The sequence below is a fragment of the Astatotilapia calliptera genome, chromosome 10 (assembly GCF_900246225.1).
Source record: "Astatotilapia calliptera chromosome 10, fAstCal1.2, whole genome shotgun sequence".
Classification (NCBI taxonomy): Eukaryota; Metazoa; Chordata; class Actinopteri; order Cichliformes; family Cichlidae; genus Astatotilapia; species Astatotilapia calliptera.
In genome coordinates, this window is record NC_039311.1 from 7,670,451 (window position 1) to 7,685,731 (window position 15,281).

General features: G+C 42.2%; 1 protein-coding gene across 2 annotated transcripts in view; it reads left to right on the plus strand.

The window, feature by feature from the left end:
* LOC113030866 (E3 ubiquitin-protein ligase RNF43-like) overlaps positions 1-15,281 on the plus strand; it is a 119,474-nt gene that overhangs the window by 70,722 nt on the left and 33,471 nt on the right. The gene's annotated exons all lie outside the window — the stretch shown is intronic.

The following is a 15,281-nucleotide window of genomic DNA, read 5'->3' on the forward strand; positions in this document are numbered from 1 at the left end:
TCTAGCAGGCATCCAAGTTCGAACGAGTTAGCATGAAAGAAAAGTCAGCGGTGGAGTTAGTAAAGATAAATTAACGACAGCAGCAAATACAAAGCTGACACTTTCAGCATTTTAATAGATGCTGTGTTAGCAGAATTAGTGTGTATAAACGATAATCTGCGCAGAAAGGATTTATCTAAGCATGTAGTAACTACATGAAAATTCATTTTAGTTAGCTGAAATAAAAAAAAACACTTTCAAAAAGACAGAAAAAAATGAAGAGATATTATGTCTTACAATCTTTAGCTGCTCGCTTTAGGGGACCTACCATCCTCTTTTGTCACACGAACCCTCTGCATGTCTTCCTTCACTACATCCTTGAACCTCCTGTGTGGTCTTCCTCTTTTCCTTCTACCATGCAGCATCCATCCAGTATTTCCTCTGTCCTTCTTCTGCACATGTCCGAACCATCCCAGCCTTGCCTGTCTAACTTTGTCTCTTAACTGCTTCACCTGAGATATATCTCTGATGTACCATTTCTAATCCTCTACGTTCTGATCACTCCCAATGAAAATCTCACCATCTGTAGCTCAGCCGCCTTTCTTGTTGAAAGTGCCACTGCCTGCAAACCACACATCGTAGCAGGTCTTGTAAACCTTTCCTTTTACTCTTTCTGATTTGTCACAGATCACCCCTGACACTTGTCTCCATTCACTCCCCCCTCACTTTGCTTGACCCCAGGTATTTCAAATTGTTTGAGGGTTGACTGTGGCTCATAAAGTATAGAAGAACATTTACTCCTTGAAGTGTTGTTGGTTTCTAGCTGCTCCAGTAAAAAAGCTAAAGTATCGTTGAGCAAGATAGAGTACCCCAAGGTGCTCCCGATGCATTCACTAGCATGTGAATGTTAGATAGAAGGCACTTAGATGAGAAAAAAATTTCTTGACTGAGACGAGTTGTCTAACTCGAGTAGAAAAGTGCTATATAGGAATCACCTCTACTCCTTGCATCTGACTTTTCTCCCTCTCATTAATTCACATGCATTCTGTCTAGCTTCTGCTGTCTTTCATTCCTCTCCTTTCTGGTTCGTACCTTCACCTCTACAGGCTCTCACCACCTGCTACTTACTGTCACTACAGATCATGATCTTGACTCCTACTTGATCTCTTAAAATGTCCATCAACTCTGCAAACAAGAAGGGGCTCAGAGCTGATCCCTGATCTAATCCCCACCCCTTAGAAAACTACCTGAAATTAAATTAAATAAGAGATGTCCAAAGTTTCAGGTGCCATCTTTGCATCTCTGTTTCTCCAGAGACTAGGATGCCTGTGTGAGATAAAAAGTTGTTTGTCTTTCCTGTAAGACAAAAATAAAACATATGACAGCTCTGGTAATTTGGTAGTATTGTGTGTGTGTGAAGTGACATTAACTCTAAACCATGACTAAAACCAAACTAAGCCTTGGGACCACATGACATGGACCGCAGAGGATGTCTTACATTGGAAGCATCCGTGAATTCAGACCTTGCCTGTGTCTTGTACATCTCTGTTTTACTTTTAGTTTTAAATACACTAAAACTACAAAGTGCAAAATTGTACGTACCAAAGGATCTGCTTCATCCCTTTAGGTTTTTTTTTATTTCTTGATGAACCTGCACTGCTATAGACTGCTATAGACTGTCACTGTAAGCCAGCAGTTTGGCTCCGACTACAAAACACTCAATTTAAAACATTAAGAAGACAGCAGTACTGTGGACCCTCCAGTTGAGTCCAATACAGACAAGGCTCTCGAGTCTGTGTTCATGTCACATGAGGTCACCCTCTTTTGTGTCTTTGCACACAAACCATCACAGAGACTCACAGAGACCTCACACCCTCAGGGCCAGGGGAAGGAGACCCCACAGAGGAAGTGTAAAGGTCTGATGTGGGCCTGCTGAGTGACTCTTGAAAGATATGAGATTAGGTTGTCGGGGGCAGCTATCTCTGTATTAGAAAGATGAGTTGATCAGTCTCAGTAAATAGGTCTCGCATCCGTCAGTTTGTGTCGCAGACCCCCGGAGATGCCTGTAGGTGCTAACCGCAGAATCCCACAGTGGAAACTTGAATTCCTTTGTGTCTCAGAGGTATGCCATTCATGACTTTTTACTTGAAAATAGATACTGGTTCCAGTTACATGTGACATCAGAAATTGCTTTTCTGGGCTCATGTCCTTTATATTGAACCAGGTTGTTGGCACAGCAAAATAATACACAATGAAACAAAGATTAATGGTGCCTAACTTAACAATTTTTTATACTTCTGAAAAATCTGAACTCCTTCTGAAGCTTTGGCTTCAATACCGATTGACTGAAATACCAATTTTTTTAGCAAATGATCTACTTATTATTTGTAATTCATTAGCTACAGTAGAAAACTAACATGAAGGGTGGATGTCTAACAACAGTGCAGGGACAGAGAGGGGAATGTCTCGTTGGGGCCCAAAAGACTCAGGAGTGAAGAAAGTGACCCCATAAATATTCCAGCAGGAAATGACTTAAAGGAGCTTCCTGGAACTGACCCCAGATGGGTTAACTCATTTCCCAGAGGCTAAGAAAGCAGAAAAGTTAGGGACATACATTCTCTTTTCTACAGAGAGGACGCTGAGGATTCCAAATCTCTGTTTACAAGGAATCCTGGCCAGTGATAGTAAGAACGTAAGCTTAAATACAGTTTCTGTTTTTCTGTGATTGAATTAAAAGGACTTCTCCGTTGGTGCCAGAGATCTGCAGAAGTACAGCAGTGTTTTGCCTGCGGGCCCGCAGACCTGCCAGGTCAGGAGGAGACGGAGAGTGTAAGGCATGGAGAGGGAGATGAACTGCCTCTGGGGTTTTATGCACCTTACCCTCCTGACCAAAGTCTCTCTCACTCTGTGCCAGTAACGGAGCGGTGCCTGGTTGTGGCACCGGCTGGCCCCTAAATCACAGGCAGTAAATCAGCTTTCTTCATAAGATAAGCAGGTACCAGAATACACCAGCAGACCTGCCACACCATGCAGCAGAAGTACCAATTTAAAAGTTTTCCTATGATATGACAGCGCAGCTGTGATGACAGGCCATGCTCTCCTTACCTTCCATCCCACAGAGTTCGGAGACAGTAAACAAGCGCTAAAAAGCCTTTAAAGTACTGCACACTAATTCCGCCGCTGCGGTGGACAGAGCTTTTTTGACTGAGGCTCAACACACTCATCATGCACTTCTGTAATTATCCACCAAATATATTTTAATGAAGAATGATGTCTACATAAATGTAATTTGTGCAAAGCCACCAGAGGAGTTCATTCATCGGACTTGGGGCTGCGCAGCAGCCACCACTTAACTGCACTTTGTTAGTGTCTGTGTGTACTGTACACATACTGTTACCACATAGGACTAGTGACTTATGTGTATATACACTACAGAAGACTTTTATGAGTGTATATATGGATATGTTGAGTGCGTGGTGCTGTTGGAACAAGCAGATGTTAGGCAACGATTCGGGCGTCTGCTCCCATTATTTAAGACTCCTATCACTGTAGATAAGCACTGTTTGTCATGTATTTGCAGAATTTTGCCTGATTCTTGAAAGATCTTGAATTTTGCATTTGGTTCATTCAAGATTCTTTGCGACTGTGTAGCCAAGAACACATTCACTTTGGTACGAGATGTTCCTCTGATTGAGCGCAGGCTTTTTTAGAGCGAGTTTTTAAAGAAAGGATTTGGCAGGATGTCAGATTGTGGTTAAATGTGGCACATTAGTCAGGTTAGCCAAGCCTGTTTAGCCTGGATCCGCTTTATGGCAAATGCAAATGAGAAGCCAGAGGGGAGCATAAATTATAGAGAATGGAGTAAAAGCGTAACTTCTAGGTACAGTTCCAAGCCAAAAAGAACTAAATCAAAACACTACTGATGCCAGCGCAGGGAGTCATAGACGTGTTTTAGACAACTTCAAAGGGGAAAAAATGCCATTAGGACAAAGTAAGGGGTAAGAACAAGGGAGCTGCTACAGTGACCAAAGCTGAAGGTCGCTCAAACTAGTAGGAAAAGACATGGTGGAAAAAGTTAAAAAGCACACTTGTTCCATCCTCATCACCACTATTGAGACTACTGACCTCCAACTATTTCAGTGAAAGCTATAATTCGCATTCTTCACTCACCTCCTATCACTCTTTGTGTGTTTATACCGCTCTGCATTAAATCATTAGTAATCCATGTTATTAAGCCATGTCTGTCTTTTGTTTTGTGTCTCTCGCCTCACCCTCATCTGGCCCTCCCTGAGCCTGCCAGAGGTTTCTTCCTATTAAAAGGGAATTTTTCCTTCCCACTGTCGCCAAGTGCTTGTTCATAGGGGGCCGTCTGATTGTTGGGGTTTTCTCTGTATTATTGTATTATTGTTACCTTACAATTTAAAGCTCCTTGAGGTGACTGTTGTTTGGATTTGCGCTACATAAATGAATATGAATTGAATTGAATAAAATCTTTGTGTACTGGGAAGCTTTCACTATGAATATGTAGTTTAAGTCCATAATAGTGAAAAATTTTTGTTATTGTTTTTTCTTTAGCTTATTTAAAGTCCCCCTATTCCCACAATTCCAATTGGTTTTATTCATTCCTGCCAGAGTGGTCTTACATGATTTACACTTGGTGTAGCCCCTCAGTTTAACCACTGTTTTTTTAACTGCCTTTGCATAACTTTAAGCCAGCTGTCTTCTGATTGGCTGTCCTTACGATTTGAAAAGCAGGTTTGTTGGGCTTTTGTTTATCCTCACAGCTACATTAGGGATATCCCCTAATTACTTCAAACTAAACCAAGAGTAGAAAATTTGTGTGAAGCAGAGTGCTTAGAGAAATCTGAAACGTGAGCTTTTAGATCACAGGGATTTTTCGCACATACTGTTTATTATTTGCAACTTTGATTATGTTTTATATAAGAATCCAACATTATTACACTGTAGATATTTAAAAATACAAAACAAATAATGTAATAGGATCACTTTAAAATTTCAATATACAAATAGAACAAGAATCATGTTTTGTTGTCCATTTTAAGCAGGAAATCATCCCATAAAAAACAGTTTTATATATCGAACCCTCAGGTTTTGAATACCATCACACTTTGTACAGAGTGAATTTGTAGAGCACTTGCACAGGCTCTGCTTCTCTGAGAGAGAAGGAGTGAGTGGCGTTCCAAAGGGCACCGGTGTTTACCTGCCCACTTGAGTGGATTCCTCAGCTGGCTGGCTCAGACGCTGAGGTGTAGGCTGCGGTGCCTTCGTGTCTGCTGTCTACACTGGAAACATTCTTAGCCTGATATCACTGCCACACGCTCAACAAAGATGTTGAAAGGCCATATTGAAGCGGGAGTGCAGGGAGGGAGGGTTGGAGGAGATAGATGGTTCGTAAAATTCACTGCAGTTAGCGGTCCCGGAAGCCTCTTGAAGAGTCCTGCTTGCAGTGCCAGAGCAGGTGTGAGCTTCTGTATATGTTTGTGGGGACGTGCTGTGTGTGGCCGCACAGGCATGTGCGTGGGTGTGTATGTGCGCCCATGTGCTGAAGTGAGTGCATCTGTGTTTGAGTAATAAATAGAGTGTGTGTTCCGGCCTGGACATCTTAAATGCACGCATGCTGTACATGCTGTGTTTGGAGGTCCTGTTGGTGCCTCGGCCCCAAACAAAGTCCAACCTACTGCTTGCTAGTTAACATCAAGCTCTCCTGGTTAATCACACAGTAATAGGTATTGGATATATATTTGTGTGTTTGTGTGTGTGTGTGTGTGTGTGTGATAGGGAGATGGAGCGACTTCAAAGCAGCGGGGCAGCATTCTCTCAGCCCAGCCTGTTTACACTGCTCAGTGGAGTCTGCATTCCTCTGTCTCATTTTTCCATGGCATTCCACGGAGAGCTCAGCACTCCTGGCCATGTGCCATGCAGATTTACCCCACCCCTCCTCCCCTTGCCCCTACACATACAGTATAGAGCATGCATACTTCTCCACACACAACTGTACACTTGATTTGGCCATTAAAACAAGACAGGACCCAGCTGGAACTGAAGCACCCAAAAGCAGCAGCAGGGGCAAGTTTTTGGGAAAGGAAGGGAGGGGGGGAAGGAAGGACAAAAAAGAAAACAAAAAATAAAGGTCTGACACGAACCGCAGGAGGGCAGGAGATTGCCCTCACTTGTTCCCGCTCCCCCGACAGACTCAGGTGGATATGCAGCTCGAGCCTCCCCGATGTTTGACCGAAACATCTGCGCTGGTTTGTCTTGAAAAGCTCTCAGCGCATTCCCTGACCATAAATCAAGTGGCTTCAACGCCTGCCTTGCAGCCAAAAGTGAAATATAGCAGTAAAAAAGAAAACAATTATGCTGCCAATTACAAGGTGTGTTGCAAGCAGTCTGCAGGCCACATCAGAGCGCTTCTGTGCTGATGTTTTTGTGACTATTTACTGGTAAGGTTGCTAAGGATGAAGCCATGTTGCCCGTGCAATATGTTTACATAAACATTTGCGATGAGTAAAAATAACACAAAAACTCCCTCTGGTTAGTGTTTACCCACTCTTAAAGCCTTTATGACGGCATTTCTCCGACACTGGCCACAGGTGGTTATGGGATCCCCTGTGGGGTGGGCTGAAGGGTTGGTGGCAGACATTGACATATGCAGAAAAATATGTCACTGTTTTTCTTTTTTCCTTTCCACTAGATTAAATTAGAGATCTTCCATGACAGTGTACTAGGTAATAACAGCTGCACAGCAAAAATATCCATCTGAAAAAGTGCTTTGATCTAGTTTGGAACCTCCAGCTATTTAAAAAATTTGCGGGAGACCATGGGGAGACCACTCGAAGAAGTTGTTTTCTAGTTGAGTAATCTGCCTGCCTTGCTTTAGTTTTATGGCAGATATCTTCTTTCCAGGAAAACAAGATTTAAGGCTGAACAAGCAGCTACGTGAGGCTCTGTGGTGTGCAGCAAGTGAAGATACACAGGAGCACATGCTAAAAGAATTATCTGTAGAGTCAGTGGGTTAAGTCATTTTTTGGTTGTCATTTTGTTCAGCGCAGCTGGGAGGATGGGTTGGCCATTTCCGGAAAAGGATTTACGGTACAAAGCGAAACCTGGTGCTTAAACATGTCTCTGCAACCGTTTTAGTTAATTCCTCCTCTTTGTGTTGGTTGAACATACCTGCTGTCAAGTGATAAGCTAAATAAAAATCATCATCACACAGACAGTATATATATTATATGTGCTCACTAAGAAATTCATTTTAAAAGCAGTAATCTGCATTTTATGTTGCTGGCAAAAACTAGTGCTTTATCATAGATTTTTTTTAATATTAATGTATTGCTGTGGTGTTCACAGATGCACTACAGTTAAAACAAGATAGATACCCCCTTGCAACTTGGATGGTGATTGCATTGAACTTTTTCAGCTGTCTGACACCAATTGCAAGTAGTTGTGGCAACCAACTGGTCACCTAGAGATTGACCGTACAACACTCTCAACATCTGTGTGACCAGTTTTGTTTGTCATGGGGTCACACAGCAGGAGGTAAGCTGTGTCTGAACAATTGTGGCTCAGACTGACTGCAATCAATCTCAGACAGATTGGGAAATGTTTACAACTAACCTCCATCTAATTTATAAAAGCAGGCAGACTGACAACATGTTTCCATTAATCTGAGTCATTCTGTGTTGATAAGCGCAACTCATCTGTGACATGTTTCTTTGCATTAGGTGACTCGACTCAACTGTTTGCCAATTGGTTAGATTCCAATATAAAAGCAAACTTCTCTGGATTCTGCAGTTAAACCATCATGCTGCAGAAACTGCTTTGAAATTTGTGCAATTTCTGTTTCAAATCTATGAGGTTCTGGCTGGACTCTGAATGTAAGTAGTTAGTACTTACAACTACTCATCGGGAAAGTCTTTATTGAAGTCGTTACAGGAGTGGGAGCAGGGCTTTTCCCACAGGCTTCAATATAATTATGCTTCTTTTTGAAATTAGCGGTATTGCTTACCATTGGAAAGGTGGCATTACATTTCCAGTCCATGAGCTGCATTTTAAATGGCTTGAAAGCTAGAGCAACAAGAGAGAAGAAAGATATCTCCCTCTCACGTGCTATAATAAAGTTTGACCCCTCTTTAAGAACAACATATTGCTACAAAAGACACATGTTGGTTGGTGGATTCATGGATGCGAGGGGGGGTGAGCATGAGATTGTGTTCCAAATAAAAGAGTGGCATTAACCACCACCCCCTCAGCCTACTGTATTTTATTTTATGTGCAAGTGTGTAAAGAGGGCACCTGTCTCTCGTTAAAGAGATCTATAGTTAAACTCTGCGATGGTGCCCCTGACTGTCTGTCTGTGGAGAGGGCTTCAGCTTCATGCATTGGTTCTATTTTGAAACCGCATCCTCTGCCAGCCTGTTTTAACTGATCTTCACTCAGACCCTTATCGTTCCTTAAGGCCCTGCAATGAGCCAAAATTTCTTGCCTAGTTCAGGTGAAATGCTTAAATTAGCTTTTTAAACAAATTTCACTAAACAAAGAAATAAATGAAACAAAAAAAACAAGTGAAGTGAATAAAAATGGGTTTCAGTAAGGCAAATAACAAAAGCCTGCATTCTGCAGGTGTTTTTGCTGCACTACAATCTTAAAGTATGTTTAAAAAGAATAAAGAAAATAAAATGAATACAGAAAAACACAATACTATTCCCTTAAAAGTAAATACTTCCCAGAGAGTGAGCTGCCTTGGCGGAGATTTTCTTGTAATACTGTACAGATGTCAGGTGACAAGATGATTTCTAGACTTTCTCTACACAGCCATCCTCCAGTCAAGTCGATATTACTTTAAGGCCATGGATGCTTTTTACTTGCAAACTCCTGAAACAAGTAGTGTTTCTCTGGCAAAAGATAGATTATTAATAAGGGCTGAAATAATACTTTTTGCACAGTTTGCATTTCTTTAGTTCCATTGAGTGTTTAGATTCTAATGCTAACAAGCAGGCATAGGCAAAATGCTAATATTACACACTAAGGTGATACATCTAACATAAAACTTATTTCAGCTATGCAAGATATGTCTTTTTCTTCACTTCCATCCTGTTACGCCTCCACCATATTCTCTTTTTGTCAGCCTCCTTTACGTGTATCTTTTGCCTATATATTACTCACTGACACTATCCAATATGATCAATAATCAATTCTTTCTGTTACGGGAAAAACAAACCACATGTTGTTGCCTTTTGGCTAGTGTTAACCTTATTTGGACAGGACTTATGGTGTGGATCCTTTGCCTCACATTCCTTTTTGCCTGATTCCTCTCTTTCTGCCATAATGTGGAGCCTCCCATCCTCACTCCCCCCAACTAATTGATTTCCAGATAGCTGACCTTAAGCTCCCAAATGTAAGTGACTGACACTTGGAGGCGTGTGGGTTTTCTCTCTGACTGGTGTGGGTAACCTGAGAGAGCTTGAGAGTTGTCCTGAAGGCTGGGGATGTGCCGCAGGAAGCCTGGAGGCTGTGTAGATGTGGCTGCTGTGTCTACAGGGAAGAAGGATCTCTGCAACACTAACAAACTGCTGTGTTGCCGAGCCTCTGATTTGTTATGACAGGGAAGTGCTGTGTTTATGTTTAACTCAGAGCTTTGAAATGTAAAGCGCAGCTTTGGCCTCAGGCTGATGGAGTGACCTGAGTTGTTGGTGGTGTGTACCAACAGTGCGTGTGTCAGTGCGTGTCTACTCACTGACACGCTTAGGTAAAACTTAGGTTTTACCTGGTCAGAAGCAATGAAGGGCAACTTTGGGAGACAGACATTCTCTCTACTTTTAAGTTTACTTCCCTTTTGGATTTAGTTAGGGCGGGATCAGGTAAACCTGAACTTAGTTATGTTGCAGTTATGTGGCTTCTGGGAGCTTCCAATGATGCACTGAGTGTTCCCTCATCCCTAACCAGTTGCAGCAGATGGATGCCCCTCCCTGAGCCTGATTCTGTCTGAAGTTTCTTCCTGTTAAAAGGGAGTGTTTTTTCTTCCCGCTGTTGCCAAGTTGCTCATAGAGGGTCATCTGATTATTGGGTCTTTACCTTAAAATTTAAAGCACTTTGAGGTGACTGCTGAGGTGACTGCTCTTGTGATTTGCTGTATAAATGAAAGTGAATTGCACTGACGATATATGTATATCTATTTTGTGTTCTTATAGCTTTCTGTGGATATATGACATAATAAATTGCAACAAAACTACAAATACTGCAGATGAGAATCACAGCGATGGATCAGGTCGATATAGCTGTATGTGTGGTTAGATTAACATTATGTAATGTGGATAGGGCGGAGCTCGGGCATAGAGGATGAATAACCCCCTAACCCTTTCAACAAGGTTTGATGAAAAAAAATGTGCTGCCTTTGTGCACAGGTAAGGCTGTACCCAGCCCAGGTCCTCGTTGTGCAAAGTTCATCCCGGTTGAACTTTTGTGCTCCCTTTTGTGCTTCTATGTGTTTCTATTAGAAACAAGGAAAGCAGGAAAGTGTGAAGTGCCCCACATGAACACTCTGATCTGTGGAAATATGATTTATAACAGTTACTCCCTCATCTGACATTTTACCAAGCCGAACCGAAAGTTCACTCATCAGTGTCCTTTTCATTTCTTCTTCCGTCTTCAGGTTCTTTCTTCTCTGTCTAATCCCTTTTATAGAACAGAAAGAGACAGCCTGACGCGCCTGGAGTTTGGGGGGGGGGGGGGGGGGGGTATTCGTACTTAAAGAAAGGACCCGGGCAAATTTGGGGCTGGTGGTAATTATTTGGGTCTCATTATGGGATCGTGTTTCCCCAAGTCATTCTCTGTGGTAACCGTTACTGGATATGGGTCTGACACTGTCAATAAAGCGGGAGGAAAGATGACACGTCTTTTGTTTTGATAGGACCAAAGCAGTAATACCTTCTGTTCGTTTGCATTTGCAAAGAGAGACAAGGCGAGGGCCTCAGGGTGTACTTTTCCAGATGCTCCGACAGAGAAAGAACGCTCTGCTCCCCTCAGCGCTGGGCACTGCTCTTATATCAGTCTTTCATGTAAATCTAATTAGTGTAGATACATGAAGTCTGATTGAGCAGTGTGTATCTGTGTTATCTATGGCACTGACCACAGTGTGTGTGTTACGATTATTGATACAGGGAAAGGATTTGACATTTGAGAAAAGGCTCAGCGCCTAGACTTTCAGCGCCCCCCACCCCTACAGCAATTGCTGAGATTCCGACACACGCTCCTGCACCCAGAGATGAGTTACTCACTCCTCTGCAGAACCAAAATTGTCGATCAGCAGGCATAAACTTTTGCACACAGAGGTTCACATGCAAGCACATGTTCAGGTGCCTCTAGCAACAATACATAGCTATGCTCTCACTCATTTGCCCATGCTCTCACACACAGAATTAAAGCAAACGTGCTACCTGATGTGCTCCCAAAGGGTCAACGTTTCAGTCTTTCGTGCCAACTCAGGCTTCCTTTTCTTCTGAAGAGGACCTCTATATATTTCCCTTTTATAGTGTTCTATATACACTGTTACAGTAGCTCAGGCTTCTAACTGTTCGGAATGCTCATTTTCACTGTTTTTTTTCCTGTTATTGTAGAATATCATTAATATAATTAGTTATATAATAACTATAATATAATATAATAACCTTCTGTTTGCAAAGTGGAGCCAAACAGGAAATTGGCTGAAGGGGAGAGTACTTAAAAGAGCTTGGATGAACAGTATATGCACAGCATAGAAGGGATTATTTTCAAGTGTAAATCAAGCAAAGCTACTTCAGCATAGTCCAAGAATAAAAATATGGAGCTGGAAATTATCTTAATGGGTCACGTAGCATCCACAACACCTGTTGCCTGTTGCTTAAACAAACATTTGCCTTCGTCTGCCGAGAGAAGCGAGTCTAATTAGACCTGTCGTGCAAACAAGTATTGAGTATCACTTTGAACAGCAGTTTAGAACATGGTTAACTTTAGAAACAAAAAGCTGTGGTCACAATAAAAAAAAAAAAAAACTGGATCACATGCTGACTTTTTTCTCACCCTATCAGCTGGCATTGAAAATGTATTCACCCACTGGGTGTGTGTGTATCTGCATGTTTGCATGTGGCAGAGTTGATTGAATTCTTCCTTGATATTCTCTAACTTGGCAGGCTTTCTAGGCCCTGAGGCAGAGTTCAATTGATTAAACCTTTTACCTTCCTCACTCCTAGTCTCGAGTGATACAACAGAAAAAGCACTTACTGGAGTGTTTGTTTCACTTCCTACTAAACAAGCATGTATTTTGATTGGCCACCAGTTTTTCAGAAGCCCTGTGACCTGCACAGCTGTTAATTGACCGGTAGCTTGATAAGAGGTGCAAGCCTTTTCTGTTTCCCCCTTTTAACGCACACTGACATAACTGCATAGGCCCGGTTCCCTGCTGGCAACAGATGAACTAGAACGCTCGCTTGCTGGTTATTGGCAGATGAAAAAAGAAGATCCGCAGGGCTAAGTGAGGGGAAAAAATATTATTGACTTCTCACTGTAGCTACTATTTATTTTCCCCTTTTTCTTTCCATGTATTTGTTTTTGAGGCTGTTAAATTCATGCCTGGGAATATTTTGGGGGTAGTCTTTGATTGAGCTGGAAAGGAATGCCTTTAATCGTGGCTACAAAGGAACCGAGGGACATGTCCTCGTCAGTTTTGCAACAGATCTAAACAGATGAGGAGGAGGAGGAGGAATGGAGGAGTGAGCATTGTTAACAGTCTGTGGGGAACTGTTTGTGTGCCCTGTGGTTTCTAGTGCCTGTGAAATAGAGGCTCAGTGATTTGGTTTCCCAGGCCCCTTTTTCTCAGGGCCATACAAAAACCAAATGAAGACATTTCAGTCTGTCTTGGTTGCTGTTTATAGTCCAGCAGCGGAGTGTTTCGAAGTGGTAAATGGTACCAATGGTGGCACAGGGAGCGTTCACAGCCATCCGATCATAAGTTGTGTGGGCATATCTAAAATAGAAGATAATGCTTAGTCTTGCCGACTATGCAAATCATAGACACTGTGACCATCGAGGTGGTTGCCCTCAGAGCATCAGAAAGAGGAAACTAAAAGCAGCCACTCCTTATGAGCCTGCTTGGCTCAGCTTTGGGATTATTATCTGCTTTAGTAGTTACGATTGTACACTCCCATGCATCAACATGTTTAATGTCATGGCAAGAGCCAGACACGATCATATAAGCCTTAAGAATCAAATGAGTGTTGTAATTTTACTGTAAAATCAGACTCTGAATGCAGCTCTTCTCGTCATTTCCAAGCAGCCGTTAGCAAAAATGAGCAGAGGTCATGGCATCTGTGAAGTTGTGTCATTAAAGGATTTTTGTTTTTTATTTTCTTTCTTTTTCTTTGTTAAAGGCCAAATTCAACTGTAGGCCTCTAATTTGGGCCTAGTAAATGCAGACTGGTAGAGGCAGCTGGCAGCCCTGCATGCAAGGCTGGCCAAGAGTCCATGCTGTCTTGTTGCCTGCCTTTCTATTGAACAGTGGCTGCCATTAAGGAAACATGCAAGGGTCTGAGAATTCACAACAGGTTCTGTTTGTGAGGTCAAGCAAACCTGTCATCTTCTAGATGCTTTCATTTCAGTACATTTAAAAGTGGATGTTGAGTACCACCACACACTGTTTTGGTTGCCACTGAAGTGCTAATTAGTCATTATATTTGACTAGGAAAATGGAAAGTAGCTGCAGCAAAACATGTGAAACAACACATTCATGGAAATAGAGTATATGAACGAACAGATGAGCTTGAAAGTCAGTATTTGGTATGACCATTTTTATTCCCCAACACAGCCTGAAGGGTCTTAGACAATCTTTCTTGTCATTTCTTTGAGTAGTCTTCAGGAATGGCTCTTGAAGAACATTCAACATCCCATTCATAGTCTCCATAGGATTTTAGGTTATGAGACATAACATAACGATCCAAAGCAGACTTACTATAAGCTACAACGTGATGAAATGATGGTGTGTGCTCCTAAAGGAGTCGCATGTCTGTGTTATATTGGACAATAGGACAAATGTGGAAGAGAGCCAGAGAATAATAGTAATTAATGATTAAATGCAAAGTGCAGTATAAACACAGAGAGAGTGAAAACAGGCAGGTGGAAAAGAAGAAAGAGAGTGCAAAACTTTACTACTCACACACACACACAAATTACAAAATATAATAAAATCTATTATTATACAACACAATAATGAAAAGGATTACATTCAAGAAGGCTGGACGTTGTTCATTGTGGAATCTGGGATTTGCAGTGCATTGTGGGATGAGTAGTTCCTTCTCTGTTAAAATTACAGTCGTTATGCACACAGTCTTGTACCTTAGTCTTTTTGTTTTATTTCCCTTTATTCTTTTTATCCAGATCAAAATCTTTTTATGATTCACCTCATAGCTGGTTGGCTTGGCTTAAAACTTGTGATCCAAGGATTTTGTGAATTATCAGAAGAGAAAATGAATTGGAAATTTACATCTGGAACCGGACCCCTTAAAACAGCGGACAGTGACTATGTTAATGCACTTCTTCTGTCATGTTGTTTGCATCTTAGGCAGACATTTAGCATCAATGCTGGTGTTTCTTATGCCAATGATCACAGCCGATATCTCGATAACATTCTGCATTATTTCATTTTAATCCATTGCGTTGAACAGCCGCTGTGATGAAGGTCCACCCCCTGTGTTTCTCTTTTATCCCACCCTGATTCCCCGATTCTGCTTGCTTTCTTCTCGTCTCTCTCTGTTTCACCCTCTGACAGACATGCAACAGCCCTTTGCGGGACATTACGTCATTATGCCAGCTGTTGATGTCACCCTTGGGTCTTTTTAATTTAGGGATTTCCGCTGGGTGAGATGAGGGGGAGCCCCATTACCTCAGCCCACAGCCACATGAAGAGGCCCTCCGTGGCAGAACCAGGCTGGGACGAGCTCATAGCAGGGCTAGGAAAGGACAGGCCAAGACAGGGCTAGGGAGGAACCCCAGGGACCAGGTGCTGCAGAGTGATCTGTGAACTTTAAGGACCTGTACCTGAGGTGTTATCATTCATGTCAGCCAGGCAAATTAGCGATGCTGTTTTCCCGACTGCCGTGCAACTCCCTGTGCCCGTGACAGCATGTCTGTGACTTGCAAGCACTGCTGCGATCCCTTGAGCTCTTAAATGCAGCCTTTCAGCAGCTCAGAATTTCCTTCCTTTCAGAAGGGATCAAATGTTCCACTAAAGATTGACTATCTCTCATTCTTTCAGT